We start from the raw sequence: 12,789 nt of genomic DNA, 5'->3' as shown, positions 1-12,789 counted from the left end.
GACCTGTATCTTAAACTAGTCTTTTAACCTCTCTGGGTGGTTTCCTCAGCTGACAAAAATGTTGTATCAGGTAACCAAGAATTTTTCATGTTCTTCCTTGACTCTGTGGTTATTATCCTTGCTCTGTTATATGAAATAAGAGTTATAAATCTTCTCACACACTTTGGGGTCAAATACAAGGTGAAAGGTTCAGGAGCAGTGACATTAGTTCTATCTATGTGTTTTCCTCTGGGTGCTGGGTGCAGGGCCAGGTAATGATGATAGAAGCCACATCACATAGTGGCTCAGAGGGAAGATGATGGGGCCAAACCAACAAGGTTGAGATCCTGACTGCACCACTTTCCTGCTAGATGACCTGGGACAAATTATTTCCTCTTTCCATGGTTCTGTTCTTGTATCTAGAGAGAGGAGTAAAGAATGGCACTTACTCTGCAGGGTTTTGAGGAAATATTAAGTCCTTCCCCTGTTCTGCCATAAGTGAGTCTGTGTGTCCTTTCTTACTGAAGAGGGGCCCTTCCTTAACTGGGATTCCATCTGGTGGGTTGCCTTGTGCCTGCAGATCCTTAATGAGTTCCAGAAGAAGTATGATTTGTAGTTTATCCAGCCTTCTCTTATCATTAGTGTGGGAACAATGCTTTTTCCAGCTTCCCAAACCCTACATATAAGCAGAAATGAGATTACATCTTTTCTTCATTTAGATATACATAATTATAATGGCATAGACAATAATTGCTCAAAGAAGTTCCTGATACATGGTAAGCATACATAAATGTTTTATTAAATAAAGAAAGGATAATTGAATATAATGCATTATGCATGTACAAATATTTAGTGGAAATAATTCTTTTCTGGTGTTCTAGGTTTAGTCCTTTTCCATAAGGCTCATATTCATGAAATGACAGAAACAGTTCTTTAAAAGTTTTCACTGCTGGGGGGGGAAGCAATATGGCGGAGGAGTAGGAGACCTAAATTTCGTCTGGTCCCAGGAATTCAGCTAGATGGGGATCAAACCATTCTGAACACCTACTAACTCAACAGGAGATCAAAGAAAAGAATAGCAGCAACTCCCTGAACAGAAAAGCAACAACTATCTGGAAGTAGGACGTGCAGAGAAGTGAATCCGAGGCGATATTTGGGAAGATAGACGGCGGGGGAGGGGCCCTCCGTCTGCAGCTTCTGGCAAGTGATAGAGCAGCAGAGCACAAAATTGGAACTTTTGGAAGTCAGCTCTGCTGAGGGACGTCGCTCCAGTGGCTAAGCCAGTGTTGGAACACTCGCTGGGACAGTGTGGTCTCAGGACCCTGGGTGTCACGGAAAAGCTGGGGGTGCCTGAGTGGGCAGAGCTCCCAGGTATCAGAACGGGGAAGCCGGCTGCAGAGACGGAGCTGAGGCGCGGGCTCTCAGCTCGGGGTTGCCATAAACCGTGATTCGTGGCACACTCGGGCCACTGCTCCTCCAGCAGGGACCCAACAAGCAGCAGATCCGGGGAGACTCCCCTTCCTTGCCCAGGAGGAGCAGCGCGGGAGCACACCACAGGGATCTGCTGGGTTTGGAGACTCCACACAGGGTCATGAGCCAGAGATAGAAATGCTCAGTCACAGGCCAGGTGAGCACGGAGTGAGGCTGGAGACTGGGAGACGGGAGTGATTGACTTTTTTTCTCTGGGGGAGCACTGAGGAGTGGGGCCCCAAGTTCTCAGCTCCTCTGGGGCAGAGATTGGGAGGCCGCCATTTTCACTCTTGTCCTCCAAAGCTGTGCAGAAAGCTTGCAGGGAACAAAAGTTCCCAAGAGCAACCCCGAGCAGATTAGTTAGCCTGGACCTGGCAAGGGTGGGGCAATTCTGACTCTGGCAAAGACATTTGGTAACCACGGCAACAGGCCCCTCCCCCAGAAGATCAGCAAGACCAGCCAAGACCAAGTTTACCGATCAATGAGAACGGCAGAACTCCAGCGCTAGGAGAATACAGCACATAGAATTCATGGCTTTTCCCCCCATGATTCTTTAGTCTTTCAAAGTTAATTTTTTTTAACTTTCTTTTTCGTTTCTTTTTTTTTGAATTTTTCTTTTTTCCCTTTTTCAACCAACATCTTATCAATCCGTTTTTTAAAATTCTTTTCATTTTTCATTTTTAGAGTCATATTCTATCCCTTCATATTAGTTAACCTTATTTTTGGTATATATATATATATATAAGTTGTTCTCTCTTTAAAATTTTGGGATACAGTTTCTTCTAAGAGACCAAAATACACCCTAAATCTCTAGTGTATGGCTTTGTTCTAGTCGCCTGCCTGATCACATTCTCTCCATTTTTTTTTAAATCATCTTCTTTCTTTTTACAACCAACTTCTTATCTTATAAATTCCTTTTATAAAATCTTTTATAATTTTCATCTTTAAGGTCATATTCCATCCCTTCATCGTATTAACCCTTATTTTTATACATATATAAGTTTTTTTTCTTTAAAATTTTGAGAAGCACTTTCTTCTAACAGACCAAAATACGCCCAAAATCTAGTGTGTGACACTCATCTATGCACCAGCCTGATCATATTTGATCATATTCTGTTTTTTGTTTTTCTTTGTTTCTTTGTTTTTATATTTTTCTTTTTCTTTCTTTTCTTTCTTTCCCTTACTTTTCCCCCGGTTTCAGGTCTCTTCTGATTTGTTTAGTGTATATTTCGTTGGGGTCATTGTTACCCTGTTAGCATTTTGTTCTCTCATTCATCTATTCTCCTCTTGACAAAATAAAAAGATGGAAAAAATCACCTCAAAAAAAAAAAAAAGAACAAGACGCAGTACCGAATGCCAGGGACCTTTTAAATATGGACATTAGTAAGATTCAGAACTAGAGTTCAGAATGATGATTTTAAAGATACTAGCTGGGTTTGAAAAAAGCATGGAAGACATTAGAGAAACCCTTTCTGGAGAAATAAAAAAACTAAAATCTAACCAAGTTGATATCAAAAAGGCTATTAATGAGGTGCAATAAAAAATGGAGGCTCTAACTGCTAGGATAAATGAGGCAGAAGAGAGAATTAGTGATATAGAAGACCAAATGATGGAGAATAAAGAAGCTGAGAAAAAGAGAGATAAACAACTACTGGATATTTAGGGCAGAATTCGAGAGATAAGCGATACCATAAGATGAAACGACATTAGAATAATTGGGATCCCAGAAGAAGAAAGAGAAAGGCAGAAGGTATATTGGAGCAAATTATAGCAGAGAACTTCCCTAATTTGGGGAAAGAAACAGGCATCAAAAACCAGGAGGCACAGAGAACCCACCTCAAAATCAGTAAAAATAAGTCAACATCCCAACATCTTAATAGTAAAACTTACGAGTCTCAGAGACAAAGAGAAAATCCTGAAAGCAGCTCCAGACAAGAGGTCTCTAACCTACAATGGTAGAAATATTAGATTGGCAACAGACCTATCCACAGAGACCTGGCAGGCCAGAAAGGACTGGCATGATATCTTCAGAGCACTAAACGAGAAAAATATACAGCCAAGAATACTATATCCAGCTAGGCTGCCATTGAAAATAAAAGGAGAAATAAAAAATCTTCCAGGACAAACAAAAACGAAAGGGATTTCCAAACACGAAACCAGCCCTACAAGAAATATTGAAAGGGGTCCTCTAAGCAAAGAGAAAACCTAAAAGTAACGTAGACCAGAAAGGAACACAGACAATATACAGTAACAGTCACCTTACAGGCAATACAATGGCACTAAATTCCTATCTTTCAATAGTTACCCTGAATGTAAATGGGTTAAAAGCCCCAATCAAAAGACACAGGCTATCAGATTGGATTAAAAAAAGCAAGACACATCATTATGCTGTCTGCAAGAGACTGATTTTAGACCCAAAGACACGCCCAGATTGAAAGTGGGGGGGGTGGAAAACCATTTACCATGCTAATGGACACCAAAAGAAAGCTGGGGTGGCAATCCTTATATCAGACGAATTAGATTTTTAAACCAAAGACTTTAATAAAAGATGAGGAAGGACACTATATCCTACTTAAAGGGTCTATCCAACAAGAAGATCTAACAATTGTAAATATCTATGCCCCTAACATGGGAGCAGCCAATTAATAACAAAAGCAAAGAAACACATCGACAACAATACAATAATGGTGAGGGACTTTGACACCCCCCTGACTGAAATGGACAGATCATCTAAGCAAAAGATAAACAAGGAAATAAAGACTTTAAATGAAACACTGGACCAAATGGACTTCACAGATATATTCAGAACATTCCATCTCAAAGCAACAGAATACACATTCTTCTCTAGTGCCCATGGAACATTCTTGAGAATAGATCATATCCTAGGTCACAAATCAGGTCTCAACTGGTACCAAAAGACTGGCATCATTCCCTGCATATTTTCAGTCCACAATGCTTTGAAACTAGAACTCAATCACAAGAGGAAAGTCAGAAAGAACTCAAATACATGGAGGATAAAGAATGAATGGGTCAACCAGGAAATCAAAGAAGAATTAAAAAAATTCATGGAAACAAATGAAAATGAAAACACAACTGTTCAAAATCTTTGGGATGCAGCAAAGGCAGCCCTAAGAGGAAAGTATATAGCAATACAAGCATTTCCCAAGAAACAAGAAAGGTCTCAAATACACAGCCTAATCCTAAACCCAAAGGAGCTAGAGAAAGAACACCAAATAAAGCCTAAACGCAGCAGGAGAAGAGAAATAATAAAGATCAGAGCAGAAATCAATGAAATAGAAACCCCCAAAAAACAGTAGAACAGATCAACGAAACTAGGAGCTGGTTCTTTGAAAGAATTAACTAGATTGATAAACCCCTGGCCAGACTTATCAAAAAGAAAAGAGAAATGACCCAAATAAATAAAATCATGAATGAAAGAGGAGAGATCACAACCAACACCAAAGAAATACAAACAATTATAAGAACATACTATGAGCAACTATATGCCAGCAAATTGGATAATCTGGAAGAAATGGATGCATTCCTAGAGATCTATCAACTACCAAAACTGAACCAGGAAGAAATAGAAAACCTGAACAGACCTATAACCCTAAGGAAATTGAAGCAGTCATCAAAAATCTCCCATCAAACAAAAGCCCAGGGCCAGATGGCTTCCCAGGGGAATTCTTTTTTTTTTTTTTTAAGATTTTATTTATTTATTTGACAGAGACACAGCAAGAGAGGGAACACAAGCAGGGGGAGTGGGAGAGGGAGAAGCAGGCTCTCCACTGAGCAGGGAGCCTGATGTGGGACTCGATCCCAGGACCCTGGGATCATGACCTGAGCCGAAGGCAGATGCTTAAAGACTGAGCCACCAAGGCGCCCCTTCCCAGGGGAATTCTACCAAACATTTTTTTTTTTAAGTCAAGAAGGATTTATTGCAAAATGACTACGTATGGAATGTTGTGAAAAGTATCGAGTTGGATAAGAATATAATTATTTCATTATCTGCCTCTCCAGACTTCTGTTTTTTACCCCAAAAAAAGACATTACCATATCCTTTTGGTTTTTTTTGTTAAATTTTTTTATTGCTATGTTAATCACCATACATTACATCATTACTTTTTGATGTAGTGTTCCATGAATCATTGTTTGTGCATAACACCCAGTGCTCTATGCAGAACGTGCCCTCTTTAATACCCATCACCAGGCTAACCCATCCCCACAGGCCTCTCCCCTCTAGAGCCCTCAGTTTGTTTTTCAGAGTCCATTGTCTCTCATGGTTCGTCTCCCCCTCCGATTTACCGCCCTTCATTCTTCCTCTCCTGCTATCTTCTTCTTCATCTTTTTTCTTATCATTTTTTCATATATAGCATTATTTGTTTCAGAGGTACACATCTGTGATTCCATAGTCTTGCACAATTCACAGCGCTCACCATAGCACATACCCTCCCCAATGTCTATCACCCAGCCACCCCATCCCTCCCACCCCCCACCACTCCAGCAAACGTCAGTTTGTTTCCCGAGATTAAGAATTCCTCATATCCGTGAGGTCATATGATACATGTCTTTCTCTAATTGACTTATTTCGCTCAGCATAACACCCTTCAGTTCCATCCACGTCGTTGCAAATGGCAAGATCTCATTCCTTTTGATGGCTGCATAATATTCCATTGTGTATATATACCACTTCTTTATCCATTCATCTGTCGATGGACATCTTGGCTCTTTCCACAGTTTGGCTATTGTGGACATTGCTGCTATAAACATCGGGGTGCACGTACCCCTTTGGATCCCTACATTTGTATCTTTGTGGTATATACCCAGTAGTACAATTGCTGGATCGTATGGTAGCTCTATTTTCAACTGTTTGAGGAACCTCCATACTGTTTTCCAGAGTGGTTGCACCAGCTTGCATTCCCACCAACAGTGTAGGAGGGTTCCCCTTTCTCCGCATCCCCGCCAACATCTGTCATTTCCTGACTTCTTAATTTTAGCCATTCTGACGGGTGTGAGGTGTTATCTCATTGAGGTTTTGATTTGAATTTCCCTGATCTTGAGCGATGTTGAGCACTTTTTCATGTGTCTGTTGGCTATTTGGATGTCTTCTTTGGGAAAATGTCTATTCATGTCTTCTGCCCATTTCTTGATTGGATTATTTGTTCTTTGGGTGTTGAGTTGAATAAGTTCTTTATAGATTTTGGATACTAGCCCTTTATCTGATATGTCATTTGCAAATATTTTCTCCCATTCTGTCGGTTGTCTTTTGGTTTTGTGGACTGTTTCTTTTGCTGTGCAAAAGCTTTTTATCTTGATATGTGTCTGTCTTTGTGCCAGTACCTTACTGTCTGGATGAAGACAGCTTTGTAATAGAGGTGGAAGTCCGGAATTGTGATGCTGCCAGCTTTGCTTTTCTTTATCAACATTCCTCTGGCTATTCAGGGTCTTTCCTGGTTCCATACAAATTTTAGGATTATTTGTTCCATTTCTTTGAAAAAAGGAGATGGTATATTGATGGGGATTGCTTTAAATGTGTAGATTGCTCTAGGTAGCATTGACATCTTCACAATGTTTGTTCTTCCAATCCATGAGCATGGAACGTTTTTCCATTTTGTGTCTTCCTCAATTTCATCCATGAGTATTTTATACTTTTCTGAGTACAGATCTTATGCCTCTTTGGTTAGATTTATTCCTAGGTATCTTATGGTTTTGGGTGCAATTGTAAATGGGATCAACTCCTTAATTTGTCTCTCTTCTGTCTTGTTGTTGGTGTATAGGAATGCCACTGATTTCTGTGCATTGATTTTATATCCTGCCACTTTACTGAATTCCTGTATGAGTTCTAGCAGTTTTGAGGTGGAGTCTTTTGGATTTTCCACATAAAGTATCATATCATCTGCAAAGAGTGAGAGTTTGCCTTCCTCTCTGCCGATTTGGATGCCTTTGATTCCTTTTGTTGTCTGATTGCTGTGGCTAGGACTTCTAATACTATGTTGAATAGCAGTGGTGAGAGTGGACATCCCTGCCGCGTTCCTGACCTTAGGGGAAAAGCTCTCAGCTTTTCCCCATTGAGAATGATATTTGCTATAGGTTTTTCATAGATGGCTTTTATGAAATTGAGGTATGTACCCTCTATCCCTATACTCTGAAGAGTTTTGATCAAGGAAGAATGCTGTACTTTGTCAAATGCTTTTTCTGCATCTATTGAGAGGATCATATGATTCTTGTTCTTTCTTTTTTTAATGTATTGTATTACGTTGATTGATTTGCGGATGTTGAACCAGCCTCGCAGCCCAGGGATAAATCCCACTTGTTCATGGTGAATAATCCTTTTAATGTACTGTTGGATCCTATTGGCTAGTATTTTGGTGAGAATTTTTGCATCCATGTTCATCAAGGATATTGGTCTGTAATTCTCCTTTTTGATGGGGTCTTTGTCTGGTTTTAGGGTCAAGGTAATGATGGCCTTATGAAACGAGTTTGGAAGTTTTCCTTCCATTTCTATTTTTTGGAACAGTTTCAGAAGAATAGATATTAATTCTTTAAATGTTTTGTAGAATTCGCCTGGGAAGCCATCTGGCCCTGGGCTTTTGTTTGTTGAGAGATTTTTGATGACTACTTCAATTTCCTTCGTGGTTATAGGTCTGTTCAGGTTTTCTATTTCTTCCTGGTTCAGTTTTGGTAGTCGATAGATCTCTAGGAATGCATCCTTTTCTTCCAGATTATCTAATTTGCTGGCATAGAGTTGCTCATAGTATGTTCTTATAATTGTTTGTATTTCTTTGGTGTTGGTTGTGATCTCTCCTCTTTCATTCATGATTTTGTTGATTTGGGTGATTTCTCTTTTCTTTTTGATAAGTCTGGCCAGGGGTTTATCAATCTTGTTAATTCTTTCAAAGAACCAGCTCCTAGTTTCATTGATCTGTTCTACTGTTTTTTGGGGGTTTCTATTTCATTGATTTCTGCTCTGATCTTTATTATTTCTCTTCTCCTGCTGCGTTTAGGCTTTATTTGGTGTTCTTTCTCTAGCTCCTTTGGGTTTAGGATTAGGCTGTGTATTTGAGACCTTTCTTGTTTCTTGGGAAATGCCTGTATTGCTATATACTTTCCTCTTAGGGCTGCCTTTGCTGCATCCCAAAGATTTTGAACAGTTGTGTTTTCATTTTCATTTGTTTCCATGAATTTTTTTAATTCTTCTTTGATTTCCTGGTTGACCCATTCATTCTTTATCCTCCATGTATTTGAGTTCTTTCTGACTTTCCTCTTGTGATTGAGTTCTAGTTTCAAAGCATTGTGGACTGAAAATATGCAGGGAATGATGCCAGTCTTTTGGTACTAGTTGAGACCTGATTTGTGACCTAGGATGTGATCTATTCTCAAGAATGTTCCATGGGCACTAGAGAAGAATGTGTATTCTGTTGCTTTGAGATGGAATGTTCTGAATATATCTGTGAAGTCCATTTGGTCCAGTGTTTCATTTAAAGTCTTTATTTCCTTGTTTATCTTTTGCTTAGATGATCTGTCCATTTCAGTCAGAGGGGTGTTAAAGTCCCTCACCATTATTGTATTGTTGTCGATGAGTTTCTTTGCTTTTGTTATTAATTGGCTGCTCCCATGTTAGGGGCATAGATATTTACAATTGTTAGATCTTCTTGTTGGATAGTCCCTTTAAGTAGGATATAGTGTCCTTCCTCATCTCTTATTAAAGTCTTTGGTTTAAAAATCTAATTCGTCTGATATAAGGATTGCCACCCCAGCTTTCTTTTGGTGTCCATTAGCATGGTAAATGGTTTTCTACCCCCCCACTTTCAATCCTGGGGTGTCTTTGGGTCTAAAATCAGTCTCTTGCAGACAGCATAATGATGTGTCTTGCTTTTTTAAATCCAATCTGATAGGCTGTGTCTTTTGATTGGGGCTTTTAGCCCATTTACATTCAGGGTAACTATTGAAAGATAGGAATTTAGTGCCATTGTATTGCCTGTAAGGTGACTGTTACTGTATATTGTCTGTGTTCCTTTCTGGTCTACGTTGCTTTTAGGCTCACTCTTTTTTAGGCCTCTACGTTGCTTAGAGGACCCCTTTCAATATTTCTTGTAGGGCTGGTTTCGTGTTTGGAAATCCCTTTAGTTTTTGTTTGTCCTGGAAGCTTTTATCTCTCCTTCTATTTTCAATGACAGCCTAGCTGGATATACTATTCTTGGCAGAATATTTTTCTCGTTTAGTGCTCTAAAGATATCATGCCAGTCCTTTTGGCCTGCCAGGTCTCTGTGGATAGATCTGTTGCCAATCTAATATTTCTTCCATTATAGGTTACATATCTCTTGTCCTGAGCTGCTTTCTGGATTTTCTCTTTGTGTCTGAGCCTCGTAAGTTTTACTATTAGATGTCGGAGTGTTGACCTATTTTTCTTAATTTTGAGAGGGTTTCTCTGTGCCTCCTGGATTTTGATGCCTGTTTCCTTCCCCACATTAGGGAAGTTCTCTTCTATAATATGCTCCAATACACCTTCTGACCCTCTCTCTCTTTCTTCTTCTTCTGGGATCCCAATTATTCTAATGTTGTTTTGTCTTATCATATCACTTATCTCTCGAAATCTGCCCTCGTGATCCAGTAGTTGTTTATCTCTCTTTTTCTCAGCTTCTTTATTTTCCATCATTTGGTCTTCTATATTGCTGATTCTCTCTTCTGCTTCATTTATCCTAGCAGTTAGTGCCCCCATTTTTGATTGCACCTCATTAATAGCCTTTTTGATTTCGACTTGGTTAGATTTTAGTCCTTTATTTCTCCAGAAAGGGTTTCTCTCATAACTTCCATGCTTTTTTTAAGCCCAGCTAATATCTTTAAAGTCATGATTCTGAACTCTATGTCCCACATCACACTCATGTCCATATTGAGTAGGTCCCTGGCAGACGGTACTATCTCTTGTTCTTTTTGTTGAGGTGATTTTTTTCATCTTGTCATTCTGTCCACAGGAGAATAGATGAATGAGAGAACAAAATGCTAACAGGTGTAACAACATCCCCAGAAAATATACTCTAATCAAATCAGAAAAGTCCTGAAACCAGGGGGAAAGAAAGGGAAAGAAAGAAAAAAGAAAGAGAAAAAAAGAAAAAGAAAAAGATAAAAACAAACAAAAACAGAACAAAACAAAACAAAAAACAGAATATGATCAAATATGATCAGGCTGGTGCCTAGATCAGTGCCACACACTAGATTTTGGGTGTATTTTGGTCTGTTAGAAGAAAGTGCCTCCTTAAATTTTAAAGAAATAAAGACTTATATATGTACAAAATAAGGATTGATACGATGAAGGGATGGAATATGATTGTAAAGATGAAAATTATAAAAAAACTTTAAAAAGAAATTGATAAGATGTTTGAAAAAAGAAAGAAGAGGATTAAAAAAAAGGAAAGAAAAAAAAAGGGGGAGAGAATGTGATCAGGCAGGAGACTAGAACAAAGCCATACACTAGAGAATTAGGGTATATTTTGATATGTTAGAAGAAACTGTATTTCAAAATTTTAAAGAGAGAACAACATATATATATATATGCCAAAAATAAGGGTAACTACTATGAAGGGATAGGATATGACTCTAAAAATGAAAAATAAAAATGTTTTTTTAGAAAAAGGGATTGAAAAGATGTTGGTTGAAAAAGGGAAAAAGAAAAATTCAAAAAAAAGTTAAAAAAATTAACTTTGAAAGACTAATGAATTATGGTAAAAAAGCCATGAATTCTATGTGCAGTATTCCCCTAGCGCTGGAGTTCTGCTCTTTTCATTGATCGCTAAACTTGGTCTTGGCTGGTGTTCGTGATGATCTTCTGGGGGATGGCCTTGTTGCCATGGTTCCCAAATGTCTTTGCTGGAGGCGGAATTGCCCCGCCCTTGCTGGTCCAGGCTAAGCAATCTGCTTGTGTTTGCTCTCGGGAGCTTTGGTTCCCTGCAAGCTTTCTGTACAGCGTTGGAGGACGAGAGTGAAAATGGCGGCCTCCCAATCTCTGCCCCGGAGGAGCTGAGAACTCTGGGCCCCCGCTCCTCAGTGCGCCCCCAGAGAAAAGCAGTCACTCCCGTCTCCCCGGTTTCCGGCCACACTCCGTGCTCACCCGGCCTGTGACCGAGCGTTTCTATCTCTGGCACCCGATCCCGTGTGGAGTCTCCAAACCCAGCAGATCCCTGCGGTGCGCTCCTGCGCCGCTCCTCCCAGGGGAGGAAGGGGAGTCTCCCCGGATCTGCCGCTTGTTGGGTCCCTGCTGGAGGAGCCGTGGCCCGACTGGGCCGCGGATCACAGTTTATGGCAACCCCGAGCTGAGAGCCCCCGCCTCGGCTCCGTCTCTGCAGCCGGCTTCCCCGCTCCGATACCTGGGAGCTCTGCCGCACTCAGGCACCCCCTGGTCTTTCTGTGACCCCGACGGTCCTGAGACCACACTGTCCCGTGAGGGTTCCACCCCCCCGCTTAGCCACTGCAGCGACGTCCCTCAGCGGAGCCGACTTCTAAAAGTTCCGATTTTGTGCTCCGCGGCTCTAGCACTTGCCAGAAGCGGCGGACAGAGGCCCCCTCCCCCACCATCCATCCTCCCGAATATCGCCTCGGATGCACTTCTCCGCACGTCCTACCTTCCAGAAAGCGGTCGCTTCTCTGTTCAGAGAGTTGTTGCAATTCTTTTCTTTGATCTCCTGTTGAGTTCATAGGTGTTCAAAATGGTTTGATCCCTATCCAGCTGAATTCCTGAGACCAGACGAAATCCAGGTCTCCTACTCCTCCGCCATCTTGCTCCGCCCCCTGACCTCCAGTCTTAAGCAGGACCTCGACACCTATATGCCTGAGAGGGGAGTTCCTCAGCATGCTTTCCCCTCCTCCTCATGGCAACCAACCTCAGCCTTGTCTCTATGCAGGAACTGCATGGAATAGTATTTCCTACCACTCCCCCAGTGGTAGCCTACATTTACTAGTGTTTAAATAGGATCCTGGGCTCAGGACAATTTCCTGTCCCTCTCCAGGAACAGTGGGCTTTTATTTATTTTACTCTTCTCCAGCAACAGTGCGTCTTTGCTTATGCCTTGAGGGTGGCAGGAGTTGTTAACTCTCTTCCAGCAATCTAACCGTTTTGCTACATAAGAGAAGAGAGCCCAGATAGGGGCTGCATTGTATGCCTTTCCCAGAGAGACATTCCCTGCAAAACCAAGGGAGGCACTTTCTGGTCCTCAACCTGTCCCCATTCTTTAATATTAGCACCCGGGGAAGGCCCATGGAGAAGAATCTGTGAGTAGATAGGACTCTTGTGTCTGGGGCTCCAGGTGCTTCCTACTGTCACACTAGCTCACGTTCAGTCTTAAGCAA

This window comes from Eumetopias jubatus, unplaced genomic scaffold (assembly GCF_037043125.1).
Source record: "Eumetopias jubatus isolate StellerSeaLion01/CBP00866 unplaced genomic scaffold, mEumJub1_p1.0 scaffold_13, whole genome shotgun sequence".
NCBI lineage: Eukaryota > Metazoa > Chordata > Mammalia > Carnivora > Otariidae > Eumetopias > Eumetopias jubatus.
The sequence above is the reverse complement of the archived record's forward strand: the minus strand, read 5'-3'. Positions refer to the sequence as shown.